Genomic DNA, 12,893 nt, shown 5'->3' on the forward strand with positions numbered 1-12,893 from the left:
TACTGAAGTCGATCCATGATTATCACACGCAAGGAAAAATAAATCCCGGGTTGCATTCACACACAGTTATTTTTGGCTTTGATTTAAGTACAGCCCTTTCAAAATAAAACACCTTGTTAACAAAGGGGAGCCTTTGTCCTAAACGCCACAAATCCTGGTCTCACCTGCCTCCCGTCCCATCTTTTTTCGCTTCCTTGTTGCGCAGCAACCCGTGAAGCTACACCTTGGTTGCCATGGTGACAACAAGTTTGACTACCAGGGCCTCGCTTCGCTTAGCCCTACATTTGGTGTGCGCGGCGGGACTGTCGCGATTAGGATTTTTGGGAGACCTTTAATGATCGCACAGTGATTAGTGCACAGCCCCACAGTGTGGAGGTCCAGGGTTCAATTCCAGATACCGCGGCCTCCCTGTGCATAGTTTGCGTGTTCTCCCCGTGATTGCGTGGGTTACCTCCGGGCACCCCGGTTTCCTCCCACATTCCAAAGACATGCATGTCAGGATAATTGGCGGGTCCAAATTGTCCCTAAGTGAGAATGAGCGAGCGAGTTGTCCGTCTCGGATTGCCCCGCGACTGGCTGGCAACCCGCTGCCCGAAGAGAGCTGGGAAGGGCTCCGGCACCCCCGCGACCCTACTGAGGATAAGCTCCGGCAAAAAATTATGTATAATTATCACTCAAATAATTAATATTGACGAATATACTGTATTGTCAACATTGTCCCCCACCGCACTAAATGCTACTATGATATCAGCTTGATATTTCAAACACTGTTCATCTCAATAAAAGAGCAATTTAAATGGTCAAAAAAACATCCAAAATGAATTAGTTGGGCAGGCCATTGACACAAGTACTGTAAGCACAGTAGTTGTGTAATGTATAGTGCACACAGGTCCAGCATGCACCTGTCCTCTTGAGTGTGACCCAGAAGATAAATAGGAAGGCCCTTACAAACTAATGCCAACTACCGTTAATCATAAGGGAAGAAGAGATGCCATTTTGAGCAGACTTGTTGAGAAACATGCCAACAATTTCGAGCACTTATAAGCAAATCACTAGTAATTTAATCACTTTTTACATTTTTACAACATTTGACACTAGTGCTGTAAGCACAGTGGTCATGGGTTGGGCTGGCTAAGCCTACCCAACTGATTATTTCTTGACCATTAAATTGCTCTTCTTTGCAAAGGTGTACGGCGTATGAAATGTAAGGCTCATATTATCAAAAATTGTGAATCAAACCAGCCCTATACGTCAAGGCATGGGGTCAGGTAGAAGGGCGGGTGTGGTCGCGATGATGACGGTACGGTCCATATGTCGTGAAAGTGGGTAGGGAGGGGGGTCAGGTTGCCTTTTATGTCACGCACTCCCACGGGAATTGGGCGGCCAAGGGCCCCCAGCATCCATAGCTTACGTGTAACAAGCATGATTAATTGATTGATTCGCTCGCTTGTGCGTACGAGCTTCTTATACGGGACGCCGGTTTGGTGCGGGGCCATTTTGGAGTGAAAACGATTCTCCCGGGGGTTTGGGGGTGGTGCACCCATGTGACAGGAAGCACAGTCTGAAATGCTTGGGAGCAGGAAACTGATGTTTTCACACAGACACAGTAGAATAGGCGCAAACCGACCCCGGCACATCCAGTTAGAAAAATAAAAGCCGGCTGTTCGCTGAATGCACTGCGACCGACTTTCCCTAATAACTGACACGGTTTCACACAGTCCACAAAATGGCTGCCGGTGCATTTCACACAACACGGTTGAAGGTTCTTACACCTTTTCCATGGCCAAATTCAAGCACTTTTTAAAGACTCTCAAAGCCAACTTTCCAGTTTTACCAGTACCGTTAGAAGAAATCATGTATTTTGCAGTGCAACAAATATAGCTGCAATGTACATATGCGAGTTTCAATTTTGTAAGCGCATTTGTTAAAGGGACAGTGTGTAACATTTTGTGCCTCTTGGTGGTACAAAAAAGCCCTTCATTCAGGAAACGAAAAAAAGACATTGATTTAGATAATAGGCAAAAATACAAAACCTATCGCACCGATATAACTTTTATATATATTCTTAGGTCGAGAAATTTGTATTTCCTTGACATCGTGGAAACCATACCTAATAGTCGGCACCGTGTTTGGCTTGCTGCTACACTCCTCATTTGGCAACGGTTTTTATCTGCATTAGACAATACAGTGCCATTTAGCAATCAAATTAGTACCCCAAGAGACATGCGATTATTTTTGATCTTGAGTAAATTACGTTTCGGGTACCGTATTTTTCGCAATGTTTTAAAAAGCAGACCATGTGCCTTATAATAGGCTGTGCCTTATATATGGATCAATAGAGTCGCAACTATAGTAGGCTATCTTAATGTTTTTGCATGGCCCATAATAAATGTGTATATTTGATACGTAATCCGTGTGCTAATACACATTTCATAGTGCCCTGTGTAGGTGTAGCATGGAACTGTCCTTTTGGGTGCGACCTAAATGCATCATGGGAAAATTCCATACAAACTAATGCCAACTGCAGTATACTACGAGGAATGAAGAGATGCAATGGCAAAGCCACCAGAGTGAAGTGTCTGCATCTATTTTAAGGAGACTCGTTGAAAAACGTGGCAACAAATTTAAGCAATTACATCAACATTTTTTCAATCCTTGACAACACAACTTAAACATTCAAGCATTTAAGGATATCAAGCACCCGTATGAACCCTGATAACGGCAGTTTAAAATGTGTGATTCCTGATCATGTTCGGATGTGCTTGAGAAATCGGCTATGGAGCGGCATGGATTCCATTTGTGATTAAATAATTACTAGATGAGATGGGCGGCAATCTTAGTAGGGAGGTATCAACATCCCGACATCACTTGTTAAGAATTTAGTGAGTTTTATTTCTTTTTTGATCATAATAATGTGTCTCAAGAAAGTTAACGATAAGGGGAAAACTGAGAACCATCAAATTAAGAAAGAAACTGATAGCTTGTTATATATTTTAATCTTAATTACTTCCAAACTTAATTCTTGTTTAGATACACATTTTGGTATACTTTGGGGTATTATTTATGGTGTTCCAGGTACACCTTTTCTTCTGATTTTGGGAATTCTGGAATATGTAGGAACATACCAAACTAAATCCCATTTCTTTGCATGGGAGATCACGTTAACACACCTGAACAATTTGATGTGAGACCACCGATCACCTACAGATTATGGTCGAGTATCAAAGTTTCACTGTACGGACCTATCTTCAAATGTCAAGAGTGAAAATGAGACTCTTGGTAATTGCATACAGTGGGCAGAGAGCGATTTCATGCTCGTCCTCGCAGTTTTCTGTTAGTATAGCACGGATAGGGAATTTAAAAGGCCCGTCTCAAAGACCGTTCCAACGCGAACTCATTTGTGATAATGCCAATATCCAAACAATGCTTACTTCAAACACAGGGGCACTTTGATTGTAAAATAACATTTATTGCAAGAACACCGAACCTTGCAAAAACATTCCAGTCACATGATTTTAGTCACTCGGGGGCTTCCCACACACTCTAAATCGCTGGATAGAGGAAGCAAAGCAACACGAAGAACTAGGGGGTCCTTAATATGTGAAAAAAGATGTGATCAACGCCATTTCTACCACCTAAATGTGATTTATCATACGGAAATCATTCCCAGAGGATTGATACTTATTGGTCAGCAGTTTAAAGTTTACAACCGCTTTCAAGAAAAAAAAACAAATCAACCCAAATCAGGCAATTAGAATCTGGATTGTGAAAAAAAAAATATATATATATATATCAAATCGACAAAGGAACCACAACGAGAGGTTAATCGCTTGCCTCATTCATGTAGTACAGGAGTGTCAAACTCAATTTAGCTCAGGGGCCATAAGCTAGGGAAGAAAACAATCTTACAGGGGCCAGACTAATAGATTAAAGAGAAAGAAAGAGTAAAAGAGAGACAGAAAAAAGGCAAGAGAACAAGGGACACATAATGAGAGAAATGGTAGGAAAGAAAAAAATATAGAGAGCACAATAAAGAAAAAGTAGATAGAAAGAGGGGAGAGAGAAAGATTAAAAGAGAGAACGAAGGAAATACAGAAATAAAGAGAGAGAATGAGACAAAGAGGGAGAGGGAAGTTAAGAGAGATCAGAACAGTGAGAAAGGGAGAAAAAATATAGAATAGTAATAAAAAGAACAAGGGAGACAGAAAGAGTGAGGGTAGGAAAGAGAGAAAAGAGGGGAAAGAGAGCGAACAAGGGAGACAGATAAAGAGGGGTGAAGGGAAAAAAAGATCACAATAGAAGGAGAAAGTAAGAAAAAAAGAAGTACAAAGTGAGAAAAAGAGAAGGAGAAAAGGAAAAGGGGTAGAAAAAGGGATAAAGAGCGCAAAACCGCTTAGCGGACAAAATCCAATTTTTCGGCGCATTTCTTTTTCACTGTGAGATGTAAGATTATTTGATAAAATGTATGAAATGAGAATGTCAGAGCCTGTCTCCCATATCAACAAAAACTGTTGACCATTTTAAACTTGTCTCTCCTACAGTAACTCAAGATCTTTGAGGCTTATTTTGACCTCAATTATATTCATAAATAATGGTAAGTATTTACCTGCGGAGCAGACGGCGCAGGGCAGAATAGTGAGAATGTGTGCACAGCTCCACCTACCCCTACCACTCATCCAATCAGATTGTTCTGTGTGCTTGGCTGGAGTTTCTGAGTGTTTACAGTTTGTTCTGCAGGTTTTTACAAAAACGTTTCTAAACACTGAACATTATTTTTTACTGAACTTCCATACAAAGGATTTTTTGTGATTTACAGCCAAAACAGGGTCTGTGGGTGTGACACATTGATTGTAAACTACTGCACTCGCGGAAAGAGCCGTAGGTGGCTCACGAGCCCCAAACGCTCGCGGCAAGAGCCGTGAGTGGCTCGCGAGCCCCGCGCGCACCCGGAAAGAGCCGTGAGTGGCTCGCGAGCCCCGCGCGCACCCGGAAAGAGCCGTGAGTGGCTCGCGAGCCCCGCGCGCTCCCGGAAAGAGCCGTGAGTGGCTCGCGGGCCCCGCGCGCTCCCGGAAAGAGCCGTGAGTGGCTCGCGAGCCCCGCGCGCTCCCGGAAAGAGCCGTGAGTGGCTCGCGGGCCCCGCGCGCTCCCGGAAAGAGCCGTGAGTGGCTCGCGAGCCCCGCGCGCTCCCGGAAAGAGCCGTGAGTGGCTCGCGGGCCCCGCGCGCTTCCGTAAAGAGCCGTGAGTGGCTCGCGAGCCCCGCACGCTTCCGTGAAGAGCCGTAAGTGGCTCACGAGCCCCACGCGCACCCGGAAGGAGCCGCAAGTGGCTCGCGAGCCCCACACGCTCCCGGAAAGAGCCGAAAGTGGCTCGCGAGCCCCACACGCTCCCGAAAAGAGCCGCAAGTGGCTCGCGAGCCCCACACGCTCCCGAAAAGAGCCGCAAGTGGCTCGCGAGCCCCACACGCTCCCGAAAAGAGCCGTAAGTGGCTCGCGAGCCCCACACGCTCCCGAAAAGAGCCGTAAGTGGCTCGCGAGCGCCAGGTTCCCGAGCCCTAAATAAGGACTTCAATTCAACCCACACAGCCTTGCAACGTAACCACCATGTTGTTGATGACGTAACTGTGGGCTGGATGACGTCACTCAAACTACTATCGATTCACAATCCCAAATTCATGGGCTGGGGAAGGCAAAACACGCATGTCCACATTGCAAATGGCGGCCGTTGGGAGGGGGGAAGGGGGGTGTGATTTGAGGACCAACTTGGCCGGGTCCAAACTTTAGAACAGTTCAAACGAGCGGCGGGTGGTCGTGTGGGGGCCCCCAACCCACAAAGTCTTGTCCGGGGAGGGGGGGATAAAAGGGGGTTCGCTTGAGGGGGGGATCCACCGAGAAACGTGGCCAGACTGCGCCATTGTGGGAAGGCGCTACACAAACGGAGCGAGCTTTTGCAACGTCACAACCGTCCTCCGAACACCCACACGCTTTGAAAACCACCCCAACGAACCAAACCCCAATTTGGAGTGAGGACTACGGCGCCATTTTGGATCTTACCTGCTTTAATTGAAAAGTTCGTCGTCAACCGTGGCGCAATCAGCCTTCGATGACACACACTCTCCGATAGGGGGCGCTTCACCCCCCAACCCCCCCGCAAACCCTTTTTCTTCCTCCCGTTACGTATCACAAAAACCGGGTGTCGTTTTACAGTAAACCGAATACCCTAAACATCACGTCGCACGTGATTTCATGTTTAACACCAAAAAGGATAAAGGGTTATTTTTAACCACAATAAGAGCCCCCTCCCCCCTCCCGACGCCACCCAGCGGGAAACCAGCGCCTAGCGTCCGCCATTAAGGCTCCAATCGAACAATACTGGGGTCGCAAATCGTTCACAACTCTTTAACGTGTCTCCTCGTCGCCTGTGTCAAGACACGCGGGGAGCCGGGCGTCGGGCCCGGTGAGGCCAAGCCACGGCCCCCAAAAAGTTGCCAAAACTTTCCACTTTTGAGCACTTGAAAGAGAAACGAGAAGAAAAAAGTGAAAGGAAAGAAATAAGAGGAGAGTGTGTCTTACCGGAGAAGAGCTTGACGCGAGGCAGCGCCACTTTTGTGCCTTGACATTAATCCCGGAAGGCGCATGCGCACAAGGGATCACCAGCCAATTCCTTGCTCAAAGATCGCCTGTGAAACAGACGGCTCACTTACTCACATTTACTGTCGGGAAATGTGTCACGTGACCGACAACTTTTCTTGCTTTTTAACGAAATTCACTCGATTTCCAAACATAATCAAAACATTTTTAGACAGAACTAAAAGCAATATATAACTCAAAAAAACCTCGATTGAGTGGGTCGCCTTGGATAAATATAAGCAGCCATTTTGAACAATAACCACCTTTCAATCTAAAGAGCAAATTCACATTTAATTTCTTAAAACAATGAAATAATATCAACAACTGACTACATAATAAGAGAATTACGCTGGATTCGAGGGAAAAATATCACAACACAAACCCGGAAGTGCCGGTGAAAATACTGGGAAATACAGGCAGAGTGAGGACTCTGACTTCCCGCCCCCGCAAGCCTCTCCTATTCTCCAAACCCTCGACCATCACCCGTTCTTTTTTCATCTTCTGCGCATGCGCACAGCAGCTCACAAAAAAGGCAATTAAACCCCTATTAGGAAAATATAACCTTGACAATGCTGCTCATATTGACATATAACCTCAAATTTTACGCGTTTAAGGGAAGAACGGGAGGATATGAAGTCTTTGGAATTAAGATCCAATCAGGAACAAGGATTTGGGGTGAAGGAGTTTATCTTCAATTCTAGGGAGAACGCAAAAAAAAAAAAAAAAAAAATCAAACCTCGAAATGGAAAACAACGTTCGTTCATTTTTTTGTTCTTTTTCCGTGAGTAAACGCTAAAGTAAAAATAAAAAGGTGATTTAGGGTTCCCGAGGGGGGCATTCAAGCACAGTACGAACCAGGAACGCTCAAGTGACCTAAGAAGAAGAATGTCGCGTGCGGGAAATTTCCATGGCGTCAGTGAACGCAGCAGAGAGGGCTGACTTTGCTCAAGGAGGCTTTTGTGCACTCATCCGCATGATTTTTCAACTCAAAGCTCCTCTTTTTTGCTACATGAACACAAAGAAAATGGAGATCTCATTCAAGATATGAATGGAAAATCGTTCCCCACAAACAACTGAAAAAAAAAAAACAAGATGGAAGGAAACGGACATCTTGGCAGACGACCAATCATGTCCAGTAATGAAAAGCAAATGCTGAAAACAAAAATCTTGACTGGGAATTTCTCACATTTCTGCATAAAATCCCCCTCAAATGTGATTTTATCATTTTCAAAATCACAAAAATAAAAAAGGTGTTTGCTTTAACGAACACCACCCCCAAAATATTCAAGTTTTCCATTTTTGATGATAGAATGTAAACAATAACACTATGGGGCGAGGAATAAGTAATTGAACCGCCACATGTAATATTTAGTGGCCCTCAAAATAGAGTCTGCTTTAACCCAAACCACCCAACATGTATTGGCTTCCATAATTTACTGAGCAGAGTTTGTAATGACAGAAGGGAGAGGAATAAGTAACTTAACTGATACTCAATGAGCAATTGAAACCACTTTTTGACCAAACAGTTTAAAACAAATGCATGCCCATTAAGTGGTGGGGGGTGGAAAGCGGCCCTCCCCACGGTAAAAATCAACCAATGAAAAAAGAGGGAGGAATAAGTAACTGAACCCCCACATGTATTATATAGTGGCCCTCAAAATAGAGTCTGCTTTAACCAAAACCAGCCAACATGTATTGGCTTCCATAATCCACTGAACAGAATTTGTAATGACAGAAAGGGGAGGAATAAGTAACTTAACTGATACTCAATGAGCAATTGAAACCACTTTTTGACCAAACAGTTTAAAACAAATGCATGCCCATTAAGTGGTGGGGGGTGGAAAGCGGCCCTCCCCACGGTAAAAATCAACCAATGAAAAAAGAGGGAGGAATAAGTAACTGAACCCCCACATGTATTATATAGTGGCCCTCAAAATAGAGTCTGCTTTAACCAAAACCAGCCAACATGTATTGGCTTCCATAATCCACTGAACAGAATTTGTAATGACAGAAAGGGGAGGAATAAGTAACTTAACTGATACTCAATGAGCAATTGAAACCACTTTTTAACCAGTTTAAAACAAATGCATGTCCATTAAGTGGTGGGGGGTGTAAAGCTGCCCTACCCACGGTAAAAATCAACCGATGAAACAAGAGGGAGGAATAAGTAACTGAACCGCCACATGTTATATATAGTGGCCCTCAAAATAGTCTGCTTTAACCCAACCAGCCAACATGTATTGGATTCCATAATTTACTGAGCAGAGTTTGTAATGACAGAAGGGGGAGGAATAAGTAACGTAACTGATACTCAATGGGCAATTGAAACCACTTTTCGACCAAAAAGTTTAAAACAAATGCATGTCCATTAAGTGGTGGGGTGTATAAAGCTGCCCTACCCCCCGTTAAAAATCAACTGATGAAACAAGAGGGAGGAATAAGTAACTGAAACCTCTGTTGAAAGAGACTCAGAAGAGCTTTTTGGAATTGAGCACACTTCTGAATCAAATGTACTCATCTTTTTTCAAAATCACAGATTAAAACTGAGTGTTTGAACTAAAACCAACCAGCAATTTTTTTTGGGGGGGGGTTCATATTTTTAAGAGGATGGCATGCAAACAATGACAAAAGGGGAGGATTAAGTAACCGAACAGTCATGTAAAATATTTTGTGGCCCTCAAAACAATGTCTGCTTTAACAAAAAACACCCAAACATTCATCGGTTTCCATATTTTGATAAGGAAGGTAAAAAACCATGACAGAAAGGGAGGAATAAGTAACTGAACCCCGTTTAAGGAAACCTCAGCGCAATAGAAACCAATTTTCACCAAGCATGTATAGGTTTCCATATTTTAATATGGATGGCATGCAAACAAAGACACAAGGTGGAGGAATGAGTAACTCACCCCCTCTGCCTACAGACTCAAACCATTGAAAGCAATTCTGCACAGGATATAACCAAACAATGACAGAAGGGTGAGGAATAAGTAACTGGCTAAGAAAAAACAAAACTCAATTGAAGTCTGGTGCATGCCCATTCAGCCATAGGGGTTTTTATGTTGCCCTGCTCACAATAAAATGCAAACAATGATAGAAGGGGGAGGTCATCCGCTAAAACCTCATGCCAGTTCAAATCAAATTTCATAGAAAATTACAATGACCCATGAAGGATTTAATATTTTATTTATTCGGGTAGCACGGCGGGGCAGTGGCTAGCGCATGTGCGGCACAGTTCATGTCTTGGGAACCTCCTGCGTGGGTTCAAATCCAGCTCCAGACTTCCTGTGCGGAGTTTGTATGTTCTCCCCGTGCTTGCGTGGGTTTCTTCCGGGCACTCCGGTTTCCTCCCACATTCCAAAATCATGCATTTCAGGTGAATTGGCCGGTCCAAATTGTCCCTAGGTGCGAATGAGCGAGTGAGTTGTCTGTCCCCGTGTGCCCTGCGATTCGCTGGCAACCAGTTCAGGGTGTCCCCTGCCCACTGCCCGATGATTGCTGGGATGGACTCCAGCACCCGCCGCGACCCTACTGAGGATAAGCGGTGTAGCTAATGAGATGAGATGAGATAATGAGATTTGTTTGACTATAAGGGATTTTTTACAATCAATTACATTTAATTACAAAAGATATTCACTGGCTGAACTGTGGGGCGAAGTCATTGTAGCCTAGACAAGAATGATGCTTACAGAAAAACAGCAAGAACGGGGACAAGGGCTGACGCCTGTGACAAGGGAAAGGAGACGTTGTTCGGCTGATAAGCTTTCTCGTTGTGAGTTTTTTAGACGTGGCGGCGCCTTTCGGCGAGGAGGTGGTGAAGCTGGCACCTGGCCGTGCATGGGGGGTGGCCGACGCCCTGACGTGTAAAAAGACGGAAGGAGAGACGAGAGATGGGAGATCGTGAGAGGGATGTTCGACGAAGACTAATTCGACAATAATTCGGCTAAATTCGATGGAATTCACTTAGTTAAATACTTTAAGAAAATAAATTTGCCTCCGTGTGAAAATGCCAGCTATTTTTGTTCATTTCCCCATTAAGAAATGAGCATGCATTGTTAGGAGAATGAAGTTTATGTTTGGTTAATGGAGTCAGATAACTCATTCGAACAATTTGGTGAACGCGACATTTGTAATATAGTTTTTTCCCTAACACCCATCACCGGTAAGCCATTTTCAAAACCTGTCCTCGGAATATTCAGCCGTTCTTAGGGGGAACTTGCACCATGTTGGAGAGTCCTGGTCTATGGAGACACTGATGAGTGGCTTGAAACGGGGACAAAAAAAGAAAAAAAAATACAGAAGGGAGAGGAACAAGTCACTAAACCATCTGGTGATTTATTCCTCCCCCTTCAGTCCTTGTTCACACGCTGTCCTCATTAAAATATGAAAACATTTCGGTAAATGTTTGGGCGTTTTTGATTGAAGCAGACACATTTCTCTTTGAGTTTCTTCATGCAGAGGTTTAAGTTACTTATTCCTCCCCCTTCTGCCGTTGTTTGCATGCTGTCTTCATTAAAATATGGGAACATATGCTGGTAAATGTTTGGGCGTTTTTGATTGAAGCGAACATATTTCTCATAAGGTTCTTCATGCAGAGGTTTAGGTTACTTATTCCTCCACCTTCCGCCATCGTTTGCATGCTGTCCTCATTAAAATATGAAAACATTTCGGTAAATGTTTGGGCATTTTTGATTGAAGCAGACACGTTTCTCTTTGAATTTCTTCATGCAGAGGTTCAAGTTACTTATTCCTCCCCCTTTTGCCATTTTTTGCATGCTGTCCTCATTGAAATATGGGAACATATGCTGGTAAATGTTTGGGGTTTTTAGTCAAAGCAGACACATTGCTCTGAGTTTCTTCACGCAGAGGTTTAAGTTACTTATTCCTCCCCCTTATTGCATGCTATCCTCATTAAGACACGGAAACCTAGAAACATTTAGATGGTTTTAGTTAAAGCAGACACATCACAAGGAACAAACTATCGATCTACCCTTGTCATATCCCTCGAGAGGTGTGGCTGACAGCAAAAAAAAAGACATACAAAAAAGAAAGAAAACAAAAAAAAGGAAAAAGTCGCAAACCCCCCCCCCAAAAAAAAAAAATTGACCATAGCCAACCCCAAAAAGGGAACAAACAAAAACGATAAAAAAAACCTTAACTTGAGCCATTGACAGGGTTTGTAGACCTTTTTCATGGCCAATTTTAAGCACTTTCAAGGCCTATACAATTTTCCAGTACCTCCAAAGCACAGGTGTCAAACAGGCGGCCCACGGGCCAGATCAGGCCTGCTAAGGGATTGAATCCGGCCCGCAAGACAACACTCAGAGAAGCGCGAGAGAAAAACAAGCTGCAGGTTGAAATAGGTCCATTTGATGTTGCCAAAGCCAGGTTCCTGTCACAAAGACACTGTACTTGTGTCTATCTCTCTCTCTTTCTTTTCCACACCTTTTCTCCTACTCTCTGTCTCTTTCAATCTCTTGTCTCTTTTTCTCTTCCTTTGTTTCTTTCTGTGTCTTTTTACTTCTTTTGCTCTAACTTCCTTTTTTCTTTTCTTTCTCTCTTCATACCTTTCGCACTTTCTTTTCTCTCCTTCTGTCTTTCTATTTCTTTCTTTCTTCCTCTCCCTTTCTTTTCCCCCTCACTCACAACTTTTTATCTTTTGTTTCTCGTGCTCTCTCCCTTTTTTTCTTTCTTTGTCCCGCCCTCTCTCCTTTTCCCTCCCTCTTTCTCTTATTTCTTTTTCTCTTTAATCTACTATTCCGCCCCCCGACAGAATGTTTGTTCTATGGTGTGGCCACCAAGTTCAAATGACTCCAAAGTAAGAAATCCAGCGCAGTTCCCCCCAAAAAACGGTTTTGTTGGCTTTGATGAACAAATGCAAGTCACTATCTTGCCGGTGGCATATACTTTGTGTTATTTTGATCTGTTCCTGCAAATGATCTAGGATCTTTTTGTGGGCTGCTATAAACTGACATGACTTCTGCCGTTTACAAACAAGGAAAGGTGTCCTTAGGTGCTGAATCCCCTGCAAAACACATGCAATTATTAATTTTGTGCATAATGTTTTATCATTATCGATAATATACCAAGGGGCGCGTGTGCGGCACAGTTCTGAGGTCATGAGATCGAACCTCCTGTGTGGAGTTAGCATGTTCTCCCTGTGCTTCCTCCCACATTCCAAAAAACATGCATGTTAGGTTGATTGGCTGGTCCAAATTGTCCCTAGTGAGTTGTGTCTTAGTTTGCCGTACGACTGGCTGTCAACCGGTT

At 43.8% G+C, this 12,893-nt stretch overlaps 1 protein-coding gene across 3 annotated transcripts in view; it reads right to left on the reverse strand.

Annotated features, from left to right (window-relative positions):
• The window catches only part of zmym2 (zinc finger, MYM-type 2), a 32,476-nt gene extending 25,817 nt beyond the window's left edge, over positions 1-6,659 (reverse strand). For 2 of the 3 annotated variants that reach the window (XM_088352861.1, XM_088352859.1), the window contains exon 1: positions 6,570-6,659. The gene's annotated coding sequence lies outside the window, so the exon portion shown is untranslated. Of the gene's footprint in view, positions 1-6,050; positions 6,070-6,569 lie in introns of those variants that run through there. The other variant, XM_088352860.1, reaches the window with a different exon arrangement.
• Positions 6,660-12,893: the final 6,234 nt, after the last annotated feature.

This window comes from Urocampus carinirostris, chromosome 14, assembly GCF_059441175.1.
Source record: "Urocampus carinirostris isolate Australia breed hairy pipefish chromosome 14, RoL_Ucar_1.0, whole genome shotgun sequence".
Taxonomy (NCBI): Eukaryota; Metazoa; Chordata; class Actinopteri; order Syngnathiformes; family Syngnathidae; genus Urocampus; species Urocampus carinirostris.